Here is a 16565-nt window from a genome sequence, read left to right on the forward strand (position 1 = left end):
GATGGTGTTTACTGCCTACACCCCCTACATTTGGTTTCAACATGCCAGCTGCCAGTGTTGATTCTGAGCAATGTAAATGTTCTACTTCCCCTTATGACAGCTTTTCTTTGCAGTTAATATAGATGGGAGAATAAGGAAGTGTATGTATTGATGCAATTTTCTTGCTCACCACAGTCCTATTCACAGTTGGTTTTATATTCCTCTGAGTACTGGAGAAAACCGTGCTGTGAAAGAACACAAGCAATGTTTTCTGATTTCTTGGTTGGTTTTTCAGCTCTTTTGAAAAAAAAAAAAGATTTTTGGTGTTAATTTAAGGTTTAGGAGATGAAGATTCTATTTGTGCAAAGAACAGAGGCAGCATAGAGGGCACAATTCACACTGTGGTGTTCTCAGTCAGGCAGGGGGGATGTTAGGTTTTTTTCCAAATCCTTTTTGATTTGCAGCTGTAAGTTGTCTCATCAATCAACAAGAACAAGCTGGAGACCATGAAGTCAATGAATTTAGACCATCACATGACAGCATCTTGCAGTACCTTCTGCTTTTGCTCCTCACCTGGGAGGAATGAAGAACCTCCTCAGCCACCGTGGAATCACCTGAGGCAACACAGGTGCCTCCTGTTTAAGAGTGATGTCTCAAAGGTGTCAGGTATCAAAAGCTCCAACGCCGAGGAAATTCTGTCAGATTCTGTTGTCTGATGAGATGGTAAGATGTTAAGATAATGCACAAAAGGCTTTGTTTTGGCTTTAACCCTATTTCATTTGTGGATATTTTCTGGGACTACAGTTGCTGTGCTCCTTTAAAGGAATGAAAGGAGAGGTTAAGGGCTGCTGGTCAGGCTGCTGCTGTCACTCACCTGGCTCCAGGTGTGGCTTTGGGGGGAGAGCAGGTGAGTGTGGCTGTTCCCCACTGCCTGCCCCTGCTGTGTTTTATCCCCATCTCTGTGCTGCTGTCCCCTCAGTGAAGGAGCAGGACATGCCAGGCACAGCAACAGGAGCTGTGGAACGTGCACCACCCACCCCATCCCTGGGACAAAGGGCCAGTGTTGTTTTTACAGATTATTGTCAGATGGTCAGAAGGTATTAACTAAAGGTTTGCCTTTTATTAGTGTAAATGGTTATCCAAAAATGCAAACTGCAATGGCATTGGTGCATGGGGTTGGGTTTTTTTGTCTTAAAATGCTTTAGCTATACTGTCAAACAAAAACATGGGTCAGTCCCACACTGTGACTGGAACAAGGCTTTCTTTGCAGAAAGAAAAATATCTCCTATTGTGACCTGGTGTGAGGATAGAGGAGTACTTGAATCCTAATTTCATTTGTCAGTTGTATCATTTTAAAGCACAGTTTGGCTGCTGCAAATGAGCAGCTTTTGGCAGCTAGTACCACTAACATTTAATTTTCAAGTATGCTTTTCTGCTTGGGCCGTGGGCTTGGTTATTTTCCCTTGTTCAAGTAATGATTAATAATCCTGTTTTCATGTCTTTCAAGCTGTCTGTCTTAATCAATTTTCTTGCCTGTACTGGGGCACATATTATTTAGACCATTATGTTATGATAGTCATTTAGTAGGATTTGTTTTCATTGCTACAGCCATTGCTGCTATCAAAAGCCAAACACAGTATCAGTGAAACACGATAGTGTGCAAAATCAATCCTAGTAAACATTTAAAATGAAAGCAAACATCAATAATGAAACTGCAGACGGTGTGTTTGCTCAGGGGCAGGGTGGAGGGCTGAGGTCACCGGCCCCAGGCACGTCACAGTTTTGGTGAACCACGAGGGGAGAGTTTGGTGAAGTTGATGTTTGGAGTCATGGCACAGATGTTGAGTCAGGAGACTTCAGAGGGAGATGTCAGCACAGCTCTCCTGCCCACACTGCATGTGTGTGAGAGATAGTGTTTGGGGGAAAGAGCTCTGCCTTGGGCTTGCCTAATAACGGGCGAGCCAAACTCCCATTTCTGGTGCACGTTTGCTGCTGCTGCTGGTAGCAGGGTGAAGGAAGGATTTGATGTTGCTGTTGAAATATGGTAAAATACTTAAGACACTGAGAATATTTACTTTTTAGTAATAGGCTAAAATTTGATTATTTCCCTGAGGACTTAGCTGTATAAGCATAAATTGAAGCTGCTGTCAACAGCGTTGGAAAGTCTGTGTGCAGCAGAACTACATTGCAAACGTGTTTGAAGACAGGTTGTGTTGTTGAAGGCTCTGTACTAGAGCCAGACATATTTCTTGAGTAAATTCAGCTATTTTTACCTCTTTGCAACTGGGACATTAATTTTACTCAGCAATCTGTTCTGTTTCTTGTCAAAAAAAGTTAATTTTAAGGGTGTTAAAATTCTATTCAAAAGAGGCTGTAGAGCTTCTGGGTCTTGATGTCAGTATGGTTGTTGTGTCTGCTGAATTCTAGTGTGTGGCCTTGCTCTGCCACACTTGGAAACTGTTTATGGGCTCAAACCCAGATTTCTGGTTGGTGCTGATCTGACCCTATATGTCTTTGAACCACTTTTAAATGCATGCAGTGTAAGTCAGTTGGTCTGTGATCCCTTTTATTTTTGTAAGCTAATTATTTTATGTGTAGTTAATTCTTATGAAACTTAAATATCATTATATGTAATTGAATAGTTAATGATTTACGTATTTTGCATTCTACAGCATACCTGAATATATATGATCATTCAAGTCTGGATGATCTACAACATGAATGTATAGGAAGTTTTAGTAAGCTTAGTGTCCTAGATCACCACAGAATTTTTCTTCTAGTCAGGCTGATATTAAATATGATTCACTGCATGTCATCCTTGTGATTAAAAAGGTCCCTGGTTTTTTTTTTGTGACAGAAAGATAAATGGAAGAACAATTCAGATGTTCAAATATTAACTAGCTGCTTTTTCATGCTGTTAGTACAGTAAATTCTATTGCTAAGGACAAATAGGTACTGCTTTTCTTTATTGGTTTTGACTTGCTTGAAGATTAGAACAAAACTTTTAGAAGGACAGGTTTGCCATGTTTCCAACTGCTTTTACTCAGCAAAATTTTTATGGCTGTGTTTGGAGGCAATTTCTTCCAACGTTTCTTCACTTTTGTCTATAGGAAAGTGTGTTATACATGCAGGTTTAGAACAGTGAGGAGGCTTTTATGAGCTGGTTATGAAGAGAATGGCAGTGATATAAATCATTTAGGGGAGGAAGAGGTGAGAGAAGAGGTAATAGTTCCCTTATGAGTATCCAAACTTTGTTTCCAGGTAGTTCCAGAGCAGAAGAGGGGAAGTCATTCCTGGTCTCATTAAATAAATTTTTTACCTGCTCAAGCTTTTAGGAAAAAGTATAGGTTCAGAAAAAACTTCAGAGCAATTTAGGACTTCAGAACAATTGTTTATTCTCTGTTAATGATTTTATTTCCTCCTCCTCCTCCTCAGAATATACCTGTTGTGCAGGTCCTTTATAGCAGTAGGGCAAGGTTGAGTGAAGGCTTCATGCACTTTGTTTAAATGTAGATGAATGCACTCTATAGCAGGAGTAACTGTCAGTAGTGGTGAAAAAAGAAAAAAATTAAATTAGGGATGTATTTGTGTCAAATCCATGTATTTACAACTGTCCTTTAGGGACCAAAGTCTTGATGTACTGTTTTAGTTTTTATATATCTGGGGAAAAAACTGAATCACAAAGACGCAATGTAATTTTGCAATTTCCTTTTCAGAACTTGTGGAAGCATCCCTCCTAAACATACAGGTATTTTGAATGGTTCTTTCCTAGGCTTCTTCAGAAAGCAAGCTTCTTCTACCAGCAGTTCAGAGCACCTGATCCAGATTCCTGTTCTGAGCTGCCCTATGGAGGATGGTTTTGTTTTGCATTAACTAGGAGAAGTTTGTTGCTTAAAGCAAATCCTTAGAATGTCTCCTTAAGTCTCATGTGGAAAAAATCCCCTCTATTTCTCTATTTCATTCCTCTTTCTACAACATTGACTTGAATAGTTTGATAACAAATATGCACAATACCAGTTCCATTCAAGTTATTTGAGACCAGACAGAAAGTCTGGGCAGAGTTTTTCTGTGTGCACATCTCCTGCATGGCACAACTCGGAGGTGTAGGGGAGGTGGTTCTTACCTTGTGTAGGTGCTGTTTTCTGTTGTGGGTACTTTACCATCTTAAGTCTGACTAAATTACTTGGCTGCAAAGCAAAAGGAAAAACTGCTAAATATCTGCCCACTGTCTGCATGGCTCTTAGCACAGGGGGGACAGACTTAGCAGCTCACAGCTGCTGAAACAGGGAGTCACATCACCCCCATCTCTGTTCCTGTCTTCCTGCCTACGTGTTCTCACTTGTGCCAGCTTTGATGCTTGCTGGAATGCTTCAGGCTTTGATTTAACTCTTGAAATATCTGCTAGGTATTCCAGGGGAAAAAAATCAAACCAACACATCCAAACCCCAAATAACCATGGTCCACTTCTGCCTTTTTTTGGAACAACATTGACTTAATAATGGGTTTCTATGCTTGAGAGACGTGGGATAAAGGGAGAACACAAAAGGAGGGCAGCAAAAATTGTTCTTTTTGGCAGCTGCAGCTGTTATGATGGTTCTGACATGTAGGAAAGAGCCTAACCTATGATGATTTTATCAAACTGGGTTTCAGTCACACGTGCAGCTCAAAGGGTTAAACTGCATTTGGCCCAATACTTTCTGAGCACCTGCAAATACACGTGAGTTTTATGTCTGATGTTTGTGAGTGCTAAAATAGAGCCATGCATGTACTCACATACCCTGCAATGCTTTCTTTGAAGTCAAGTGCATCGTGTGTGGGTCTCTGAGCTGCTCAAAGGGCTGACTGCTGCATTTCATTCATCCACCTGTAAACACTAAACTTGTCTTAGATAGTGAATGTTGTGCTTATTTCTTGAATCCTAATTCTTGTATTGGGTGTAACAAGAATTCCCCTTTATAAAAGGAGAACTTCTTTGATGGGCTTGTGATATTGCAGTGAATTATGGAATTATAGTAACACAGCAACAAGCTTCAATGTCATCCTAATCTGAACTGAAACCTATTGAGTTTCCAGGAAAAAATAAACAAATGGAGACTCAAGCCCTGGGGTCTTCTCCCAGGCAGGGTCATGGGCTTTCAACTGGCTGTGTTTGCACATGGGTCCAAATGTTCCAGCTTGGATTCATCTCTTCTTTACATTCTCATTTTCTCCTCTGAGACTTCTCGTGCTGGTTTTGTCTTCTTGGGAATATCCTTCTGTTGGACATTCCTTCTGCTGTTATTGTTTGGATGCTTCTGTGTTCCTCTTCCCTTTTTTCCTTGTCTTTTCCTTTTGCACTTCTTTTTTCCTCCTGTTACAAATATTTCTTGATAGACAAAATACCTTTAGCTTTAGCCCAGCTTCTGTTGGACAAATGGTCACAAGGGAAATGTGCAGATGGCTTAAACAGATGTTCCTGTCAAAGTCAAAATATTTAACTCCTGAATTCCTGCTAGACAGTGCCTCTGATGAATAATGCCAGAATGGTGGCCAGGGACTTGTGTGGCTGCTTCTCACATTGCATTACTTTAACCTCCACCTATGAGCTTTCAGGAGAAATGAAGGCTGCTGAGAAAAGCTTTTATTATTTCCATTGCCATGTTAATCTGGAAGTCGGTTAGTAAAGATCTGTGCTTGTGCCAAAATGGGAGAACTGGTTTGAACTGGATGAAGGAATCCATCCTGAGTTCTCTCTAGCAAGGCCTGGGTGATTTTAACTTTAATCAACATATGCAGATTGTCACTGTTGGTTTGGTTTTGAGTTTGTTTCTGGAGTTGTTGTTTTTGGGCGTTTTTTAAGTTGGGTTTTTTTTCCTTCTGTGCCGAAACTAAAGATGAAATGTCAAGATATTCAGAAAAGAAATTGTGTGTGCTCTGGGGAATATTATTTGAATATAAATATATCCTTTATGCAAGTTGTTTTTCCTGTTTTCTAATACTGTTATAGTTAAATCAAGTTATTTTTCATAAAGTTGTGATTTGGATTATCAATCCTTTATTTAATCAGGGAAGATGTACAAATAATTACTAACTGACAAAATATCCTAATAAAAATAGATGCACATGAGTACAGTCATTGTAAGCTAAAAATGAAAGAATATGACTGATTTTTATCGAGTGAGTTCCTTGTGAGTGCCTTTCAAGTTTTGGAAAATGTACAATTTCAGAGTTCAGATGCTTTAATAAGAAACCAGTTAAATACTTGAGTGAACTAATCCGTAGGCACAACAGGAACTTGATGGTATGGTAGGTGGTAAGATTCATTTATGATAAGTTATAATGGAATTTCCCTGGAACTGTACATTCCTCCTACTTGAATTCATGTTAGTTTAAAAGACTGGCAATGTGCAGCAAATGCCAAGACATAAAAAAATTGGCAAGTTATTGTAAAACATGGAACTAAGTATATGCCTGAGCCACTGCCTGTAGCTCTTGGGAGTTCTGGTGTACCCTGTGGTCTCTATATGTTGAACTTGTGGTTCACATTTAAACATTTGTATTTGTCCAGAGCACTGAGCTTGTGTGTGTTTTGATTCAGAGCATGGGGTCTGCACAGAGCAGGAAGTGCTGCATGTCCCTCTTGAGATGAAGTTGTATCCAATAACTGCAGTGATGTGTTAGAGCTTTTCAGAATTCCTTTTTTTTTCTGTTTATTTTACAATTATAGATAGGCAGAAATTCTGGAAACATTCCAAGTTATTGGCATATTAACGGGGCAGGGTTGGTTCTAATGAATAACAGTTGGTTTGGGCCACTTTGAGCAAATTTCCTATTATTAATGGAATTTTAGTGCAGTGTTGTTCTACTTGGGACAATCTGAGAGCACTTTCAGCTTTTAAATGTCTCTGCAGATTGAGGGGCACTTATTTGGGCATCAGGAATAATTATCACGTTAATCCCCTTTTTAATACTAGTAATTCTAGTTTTGACAAAATGACTTGTGCATTTTGGTTCAAGCAATTGAAAAAACCTCAGTAAATTGAGTCCTTCCAGGTAGTGATTTGTTGCCTGGAAATGTGCTCTTCTTTCTTCTTTACAGCTTCATTAAAAGACAGGTGCTAGAAATACTTAATTGAAGATAGTTCAGGAAAATAAAAACATTTAAAAGCTCAAAAACCCTCCCCAAAGCCACAGCAAAAAAAAAAAAAAAACCAAAACCAAAAAAACACAAGTGCTAAAGAATCTCTGGGGTAAAACTTTTTTTTTTTTTTTCACTTGACAACGTGTAATTACAATTTTGCATCTTAACTGGTGAGTGATGAAGAGTCATTCCAGATGATTTAGCTTTTCTTGCTTTTTGTGAATACAAAGCTGTTGTTCAGATCTTGGGAATATCATGTGGGCTACAAGTCTTGGTTCAAATTTCACTAGCAGGTACATTTTTCTGAGAACTGGATGAATAAATTATATGAAATATGTGATGTAAATGTTAATACAGTTGATAGACTTAGGTGACATCTACAGTATAGTATTATTGTGTAGAGAAACTAATGTAGATGGATAAATCGACTTCCCAGAGAGTCTTCAAATTGTTATTTTTAAGAACTTATTATCCTACAGCACAGAGACAGCCCAATCTTATGGAGATGTCTATTGAAAATCTGCCTTATTTCCAGGTACATGTGAATGAGTAGGAATGATGGTTATGACTCTCAGGTGTGGGTGTTTAAAGCTGTCCATCATTTCCCCAGTTCCAGGTTTGACTCTGCAGGCTGCTGGAAGTTTGTGTGGTGCAGAGAGGCAGGAGGGCTGCCCGCCTGAGGCCAGTGCAGCTCTGAACTGGGCACCGCTTTGTTTTGCTTGATGGTTCTGATGGATGGGCCTGCCTGCTGGTTAATTGTCATCTGCCTGGCATTAGCTGGTAGAAAGGGATTTTTTAGTTGTCACAGGGAATAGATTGAAAGGGTTGTGCTCAGCTCCTGTTGATTCTCCAGCTCGACGTGCCGTTACCACAGTAATGAGGAGTGGTCCCGTTTGGTGAGGGTGGTGGGAGTTTCTGTCTGAGCATTGACTGCTGGGGGTGGGACTGTGGGGGGAGCCTCACATCAGTGACAGAATAATGGTGGTGCAGCTCAAATCTTAAGAGCATTGTTTGTACTCTTATCCCCGGGGACTGCCTGATACACCCTCACCAAGCTCAGCCCTTTCTCTAAAAGAATATTTTCCCCAGAGTCTAAAGCAATATATCTAAATATGTGTTTCTCACCATTCTGACTTTGGTAGGATCATTAGGACTGTTAATTAACTTGACCAAAGTAGTAGTTTAACTGGTACTCTGGTGCTGGTTTCTCACCAGCTGGTCTTCATATCACCTTTTTGCCAATTTCTGTAGAAATTATTGGTACTTGAGAACATGCTTGAGAGAAGCAGCATGTTGTTCTTTGAGATTCTGATTCGTGTTTTATTTAACACTGCAGATGAGGAAGGTGCTGGTTTGCACCACTATTGTGCCTGATTTGGGAGAAATTGTCTCTGTGATTCCAGTAAAATGGAATGTGCTCTAAAGGAGGAGGTGTCTGGAGACCAGGAGAGCTGTTTTGTGATCACTTGCTTTTGCTGTAAGATGAAAATAATACAGCTACCTATTGTTGTAAGTGCATTGCTGTCTCCAGAGGAAATCTTTCCTTAGTGTTATATATTAATAGGCTAAGTTCAGCTGCAGGGCAAGCAGAATGAACTGCAAAGATAAAGAAGCCACGCCCAGGTTTGTGGTGGCTGAAATTGCTCCAGTTTGGGGCTGCTGCTGTTGGGAAGTGTCCGTGCACAGAGCCCAGGCTTGCAGGATGTGCTGTCTGGTTCCCAATAACTTGCTTTTCAGAATAGCTTGCTACATATGGAGGATTTTTGCATATATAACATAAAATAATTTAATATTTTCTGATTTTTTTTCATTAAAGGGATTGCATATATTTAGTTGTTATAATCTTCTTTTATTAGTGTTAAAACCTGCTTTTATTAGTGAAATCTGTTAAGTGCTGTAGAGTGCAAGAATGGACAGGGCACTCATGTCTCTGTACTCCTGTGGCTTTGTCCTCAGCTTATTACTAATAAATGATCTGCCACTTACAACTTGGGTAATTTCAAACTATGTCCTGGACTGCTTACTGTTCCAAAAAGAGTTCTGATGAAATTCAGTTGGTGTTAGGTGGGGTCCTGAAACACCAGGGCTCCCAGGCTTGAAATCCAGCAGCTGCATGACACAGCTAGGAGAGAGTTTGGAAAGCACACTTGTAAGGAGGGGATGTTACTACTATGTCAGTGTTTAAATTCAATTTTTGACAACATTGCAGAGCACTCAGGTGAAGAGCTGGAAGTCAGTGCTCAGGTTTAGCTTTCAAGGGTCATCATTTCTCAGTGAGGAACAAAACCCTTCTGCACTGGGGAAAGCCAGGATAAAGAGCAGCAGTGCACTCTGTCACCTCCAGTTCAGCTGCAAACTTCACTTCCAAGTGCTGGAATCCAGAGTAACTTACCAAGCTTCGGTGTTTTGTTAGCTCAGAGTAGGTGAAGTTCAGGTAAGGAACGTCAGATGCAAAATCATTCATGCACAGAGCCCCCAGGGGATTTGAAGGAATGGAGCTCTTGGCAAGGGCAAGCACCATCTTTAGACAAAAGGTCAAGTGTTAGTGACCTTCTTTGTTGATTATTTGCATTATAAGTGAAGCACCTAAAATGAGATGCTTTGTAGAAAATGATCTAAACCAGCGGTGCTCAGGCATGTATTGCAATCCATTTGGTGCTTTTATCACGAGGAAGTTGGACGGCAAATTGAAACTGCAGGGTTCAGTTCCATGGCTGTTGAAGTTTGTTTACTCTGTCAGGAGCTGGTGCTTGTCCAGGGTGTCAGGTTTCATCACTTGGCGTGTAGCTTTACAAATCATCAATTGCAAAATCAGATTGATTTCCATCATGAAGCAGAAGATGCTTATCTTTGTCTCACGGACTGATTTGGCTTAAAATTCTGCTGTTTTCTGAGAAGGGAAAGCTGCTCTTTGTAGTTGATGAAAATGTAACTGCAGGGGGGGAAAAACCCCAAATGATAAAACACCAAACCCCAAACAACAGAAAACCAAACCAGCCACATAAGTTGTGTTTGACAGCAGAAATGTAATAGAAGGAATTGTATTTATGTCCCATTTAAAGAACATCAAAGCAGTTAGATATCTTGAGATAACTTGTCCTTGTGAGAGGGAAATGTTAATGATTCATGAGGCTGAATCTCATTTAAATGTGAAAATGCTTTTGCATCCATATTATTGTGCTTCCTTTCCTTGTCCTGTGTTCTCTACCGAACTTTTGGTGATTCTGTTACTGGTTTTTTCCCTTTGTTATTGAGCAAAGTTTTGGAGAACAGGGTAAAACATTTCCCTTTAGTCAGTTTGCAATAGTTGTTGGAATATTAATCTCTTTTTAGAGTAGAGCACAGAAGAGATGAAAGGAATGAATTGTTCCTTCTTGTGCTCAGGGCATGTTTTCTGTGCCCTTGTGCCTCATGCCTTCCACTTGTGATCAGCTGCTGCTGTCTAAAACACTTTCCTGAATAGATCAAGTAACCCTAAACCTCATGAACAGTCTCCTTGCTCCCTATTTAACAAGAAATGCTACTGTTTTCCTAATCCTATATTATGTTCTTTGCAGAGTACACTTGGTTTCCCAACCACTCATGTGGACCCTTTCATTTTCTGTTTGTGCCTTACTGTAAGCAAAATAAATACATTTGGAATAGCAAAGGTAAAAGAACCCCAGAATGGTCAATGATGTTGCATTCAAACTTAGTGAGCCTTCACAGATTTTTTGGAGGTCATATATTTATTGTGTGATTCTTCCCTGTTGTATTTGCCTCTTGCCAAATGGCTGAAAGTTCTGCTCCTTCAGTCAGAAACAGGCACAACATCACAGGTGACAATTTTACCTTTCAAAGTATTAAAAACCAAGCCTAAAAAAAAATTATCTAAAAAAAGTATGAAAAGCAGGGAGTTCTTTATTTTCTGAATCTTAGGAGTGTGTTTGGCTCAACTTCTATCCTGCAGAGGTGTTAGATAGAAAGTTTTTGTGACATTCTCTTGTGATCATTTGAATTTGATGCATAAGGTTTTGGGAGGAAGAAATCTGTGGCTGTTTCTGTTCTTTCCTGTAGTTGTGCCTGAAAGGAGCCCTGCTCACCCAATCCTGTGTAAATTGAAATCCTGTGACTTGGAGAGATGTGACAACTGTAAGGGGGCAGGAAAGTAGAATGTGAGGCTGAGTAATGAAGATAATGAATGGCATGGAGTGGGCATGTTAATATTATAGCTTCTGGAATTGAGTTTGAAAATATCTGTATAAGAGGCTCACACAAATAAAAAGGGAAGGATGTCCTTTGATAAGAGAACAGATGATTGACCATAATGGGTGAGGGAGGAAAGTGAGAAGTAAAGTTTTCATCAATATCTTCATAATGGTGTAGAGAGATTTGGGATCAATCTGCAGACCAGGGCAGAGAAAATCCAGCTCAAGCCAGAATTGTCTGAGAGTACCTTTATGGCCCTTCTTTAATGGATTTTGCTGGCTGGATATTTGAAATGCTTCTTCCAGGCAAGGAAGTAATTTTTTTCAGTAATTTTTTTTTCTTTAAAACTCGGAATATTCTGCAGTAACATCACAGGCTTGGAACTCACTACTGCAAATCATTGGGTATTTTACATGGAAAGGCTTACAAAAGGATCTCTGATTTCTTTTTTCATTGCCTGTGATCTGTTCGTGTGCTTACTTCAGACTCCTTAGTACTGGAAGTGCAGCTCTAGGATTCTTCAAGAATAAATTGAGTGTGAATTATGGATATTTCTCATACTTCCATTTAAAAGATAAAGGATTGGAATAACAAAAGCTTTCTTTTTCCTAGGTGTTGCCTAGACAAAATTTACTTAATGTTACACAAATATCAGTGAATCACAAAAAATCTCATTTCTTCTCACCATACACTTTTCAGAGAAGATTAAAATATTCTTTTATAGTCCTTCACTTGCTACAGAGTTTGCCAAAAATGTTTGATTAGCCCAGTGACTATAAAAAGTAATGTTTTCATCTGGTTTCTATATCCTATTAAAGCAGAAGCCAGTAGGGAAATTTTTTATTCTTTCAGTGTTGAGGATTGGCAGGAATGCTCTGTGAACTTCAGTCAGATTAAAATTAATAACAATATTTTCTATATTCCATCTGGCTAAATTGCCATGAAAGCTTTGTGTTTTCTTCTGTTCCTGTGCATGGACACCCTTGCTCAAGAGGGATTAATGCATTTGGTTAGAAATGTTTAATTTTAATGAAAAGAACTCAGTCATGAAATTGAACATGATTCTAATTATTGCCGTAAAAACTTAGCAGCAAGATGTCATGACCAAATGGAGGTTTCCTAATGTAGGAAAGTAGAGGTAAAGCTCTGTACAGTGCAGTGGACCAGAGACCAAAATGTAGATTTGGGGTGCTGAAGGTGATGGAGGAGTTTTAGTTGATGTTATGACAGTTCTATCCTTTGATTTCAACAATGCAGAGCAGCTGCTTTTAGAAATTACTATGGCTGTAAAGAGGTCAGTGCTGAGCCAAAGTGAAGAGCCACTAAGTGGAGAAAAAAACACATATTTTAGTCTAATGTGTAGAGGATAAGTGTGAACATCAACTAAAGCAAAGACCCAGTTATGGCAATTGGGATTAGAGTCCTCTGATGGTTTCACATGAATAGGATAAAAATAATGCAAGTTATCTACCAGCATTCCTCACAGATAACTGAGCAGTGTTACTGTCCTCATTGTCCTTTCTTGTGGTTTTACTGGGGTGAACCCTTCTGGTTGCCACCTTCAATATTTCTACAACAATATTTTTTCTGCTATGAGGGCCATGAACTGTCCTTTATACCAGGAGTGAAATAGACCCCCCCTGTCTTCCTCAAAGTGTATTGAAAACCTTTTGAGGTGCAAGTCAATATACCTTGAGCAGTTAAATTTATATTATCTGGATGTAAGTTTTCTTTATCAGCAGAATAAGTTTCTTTGTAATTTCCAGAAACTTGAGAGGACATTAATGTGAACACACAAATAACATTATAATGTGCATACTGGGCAAACTGTCTTAGCCATGTATGTTCATAAATGTATGTCCATTATGTATCAAATAAGGAATTGTGAAACTAATTTATCACTCTGTATGTCAAAAGTCAAGAGACTGGATTTAGAGGACATTGTCATTTAATACTATTAATATAATACTTAATTTTTAGGAATATTTTATTTCCCATCATTTTTCCTTTAGTCAGCTTCTGTAACAAAAACTGGTTTAAAATATCTCAAGTTATATGGATGAGGAAATCCCCAAACAAAATACCTGCCAGAGAGAGTTTCCTAACTTCCTTGTTCGTCTAACTGTGATTCAGTTTGGTTAATGCTGACTCAGATGTAAATATTTTTTCTTTGTTATTAATGTTCCTGGTTTCATGTGGATACTCCCATTGACCTGATTCTTCTGGTAAGGGGTTTTCATACTGTGACTCAGGGGCAATGGGACAACTACATGAAAACACCTGTTAGTATCAGGTAAGTTGGTATTTACATTTTGTTTATTCCTTCAGCTGAGAAATCTGGAAGATTTGCCAAATGTTAAAACTTGCAAGTTTTAAAGCTTCCTCTCACCTGAGAAACACTCATGCCACATTTAATGGAGCCCATTCTGAAATGGGGAATGTTCAGAGGCCTGACCTGAGGTGAGGAGCAAGTTGTGCAGGTGAATGCTGACACTGTGAGCAGCTCCACAGCTGCAGTTTCATACCTGCCCTGCTGCCCACTGTGTCCAGGTGCTTTGGCCATGCCACTGCAGCCATGTCCTTGTGCCTGAGCACAAGCTGGCACAGCCCCAACAACTCTGCAATTCAGACTCCTCAGGTCTCTGTGAGGCCTCTCTTTTCTTTAGAACCTCTGCTGGCTGTTTCAGGCTGCTGTTGGCACCCGGTGGTGCTGCAGTGACCCTGCTAGTGGCCATCAGCCACACAGAAGAGGCTTTCCCCACATCAGGTTAAAAGTCTATTTCATCAAAGAATTCCCGACCAGCTCAGCTATGTCCCTTGTTTTCTGTTCAAATCTTCATGGTTTTTCCTGTTAAATGAATTGCACTGCTTAAAACAGCATCAGGAAAACAGAGCCACAGAGTCGTGGTCCAGTGCTGTGCTGTATGTTCTTGTTGTTTGCATCAGCCTCAGTAAAACTGACTGAATACCCATGAATTGGCCTGGACTGGTTTCAGTGGAAGGCAGCAAGAGTTTTTGCTCCAGTTGTGTTACTGTAGTAAAGTTCACAGACAACCTGGAGCTCTTCAAGGTAAAACAAGCAAGGGAGGATGATGGTTTCCATTCAGATGGATGAAAAATCCCTCCTCCCTTACTTGCAGACCTCTTTAAGCAATTGGCTTCCACAATAATCTTGCTGTAGGACGAATGTTAATGCACATCACTGATAAACAAGGTAATCAGGGTCTTTTTTGGCCTCACCTGGTTCAAACTCCTCAGCTATTTCTTTATTACTGGAGGTGCCAGGTACTAAAGGGACTCCCCATTTGTGCTCTAAATTAATTCCTTCTGTTTTTTGTAATGAACTGATTTTCCCTTGTACACCAGGCAAAGCTTCACCCCTCTAGGTTACATCTTTGCTCTTTTCTGTCTGCTCTGAGCCCCTGCAGGAGAGGAGTGGCAGGCTGTGTCCTGGCAGAGGACAGTGCCAGGACGTTGTGCAGCTCGGGACAGCCTGTGTGACATCGCTGTCCTGGAGCCCTGTCAAACACACCATGGACACTTTGTAATTTGAAGGCTAAAACTGAGATCTGCCTGAGCATTTGCAAGCAAGAGCCAAGAGGTAGAAACTCAGAAAGCACAGCCAAACCAGCCTTTTAGGCAGTGTCAGGAGGTTTCTGTAAAATTTGCCGCAGGCAAAATCTGACTTGTTCATTTTACAAGATGTTTGACTTTCTGTGAAGTCCCATTTTGGAGCTCTATGCCTTTGATTTTTCTTGGAAACATTTTGGGAGACTTTATATATGATGGTTTCAGAAGGTTAAGAACCAAGCACTTCACTGCCCTGCATAAACCTGGCATTGGGAATATGTTTGTACAGCTGTCACCTTTGTCCCTTCAGCTATTCTCTTCTGTGGTCACTGGGTGTTTTTCATGTGTCTGTCAGATGACAGCCCAGGAAGGGACACACCTTGTGGGAAAAGATTCTTTAAGTCTGTGCCCTTTTGACACTGTTCTGAGTGGAGCAATGGCCAGAGAACCTTTCTGGACATTGTGAGTTCAAAGATAGTTCATTGCTAAATAAAAATTCAGTTTTCTTGGACAGCAACTAGAATTTAAATGCGTGAATCAGAGTTAAGTAGCAAGAAGACACTTGGCTAAAAATTAATTTTTATAGAATGCATTTTGTTATGTGCAGACTATAAAGGGATTCAAAATTAAATATTATCTGGATCTTTCTGCACAGTTCCAAATTCAGTGCAACAACCTTCTGGCTAAATAATTTATGAAAATAAACACCTAAAAGTGGATTCTTAAGCCTTCCTTGTTAGTGATGTCAGTTTCATCTGCCAGCAGTAAAAATACAAATACACATAGTGAAGTGTTTGGCCATTTAGAAATAAAATCAGAATTAATCTCCAGAAAGGAATGGGCATTGTCCATTTATATTCTTACTGTGTTTCTATTTGAGGTGAGTTGCTAGAAAATATATTTAGTGTACCAAATATGTGCCTTTCTATTGTTGTATCACCCTATCCTACATCTTTATCTTGGGGACTTCTGATACTTTTGAAGAAAGCAGTGCCTAGGAAAGTAATCAAGAGGTTTTGGGGCAATCCTTAGTTATATGATGCACTGTTCCATTCTCCCATCCTGGTTTAAAGCTGTTCTGCAGTACCACTGCGTGGAAGTAGTGATTGGGCAAAGAGATGCTTAGAAATAAGTTTTTTTACTAATACAACTGCTGCAAATTACATGCTGCTTTCTTTAGTTCTACTTTAATCTTTTTCTACAGCATGAGAAGCAAAAGAAAAATGTGAATATTCTAGGGAAATAGGTGATGACTCTCTTTTCTTATTCATAATTTGTTTTGGATTTTTTTCTTGCTTTGCCCCATGCTGCTCTTCAGTGTTTTTTATCCATGGGCACAGAAACAGGCAAGGCAATCAAAACAGGATGTGAAGCACTTATCCTCAAGATGCTTTTGGGCAGTGGAAATCACAGTTAATTGTAGCTAAGCAGTGGCATTTCTGATACCATCACTTTCAGGCATGATGTATACATTTTTACAAAAGCTGAGATCTGTGTTTTTCACTAACAAAGAAGGAAATGGATCTCATGCAGGGGATTAAAAGGAGTCTTTCCCTTTGTATGTGTTTGTGTTGTTCATTTGTGAACACACCAGCTGTGATTTCTTGGAAATCTTATCTTGGTGTACCCTTTCAAAGAACAGTGAAAAGCTCAGATGAATGCAGTCTGTGCTGGCAAGCTGAGAAGGTCCCACATGAGTTTTATGGAA

Source organism: Agelaius phoeniceus, chromosome 11 (assembly GCF_051311805.1).
Source record: "Agelaius phoeniceus isolate bAgePho1 chromosome 11, bAgePho1.hap1, whole genome shotgun sequence".
Classification (NCBI taxonomy): Eukaryota; Metazoa; Chordata; class Aves; order Passeriformes; family Icteridae; genus Agelaius; species Agelaius phoeniceus.